Raw genomic sequence first — 388 nt, forward strand, 5'->3', positions numbered from 1 at the left:
CGACACCTTCGCTGTATCATAGACACCTGCGCTGTATCAAAGATACCTTCGCTGTATCATATACACCTGCGTTGGGTCAAGCAGAAGTACGCCATAGAATAAAGATATGGGGAAAATATCTCTGTCTTTTACATATAGCGACTAAAACAGTCTGCCTATCAGGAATTTTCTGTCATTTGAAATTTCTTTTATTGCATTTGCAACGTAATTGAGAGCTTGACACTTTTTATAATATAGATTAGGGGCCTATTTTTTTATTAATAATTAGAGTGGTTATGTTTATTATATCTGCAACACTGACCTTTCTTAAACGGACCTTCACATATTCCAAATTCACCTTCGTAAAAGCGATAACCTTACCACGGCATGCATCGAAAAACATGTACTA

The sequence above is a fragment of the Mizuhopecten yessoensis genome, unplaced genomic scaffold (assembly GCF_002113885.1).
Source record: "Mizuhopecten yessoensis strain PY_sf001 unplaced genomic scaffold, ASM211388v2 scaffold10663, whole genome shotgun sequence".
In the NCBI taxonomy this organism is placed as follows: domain Eukaryota; kingdom Metazoa; phylum Mollusca; class Bivalvia; order Pectinida; family Pectinidae; genus Mizuhopecten; species Mizuhopecten yessoensis.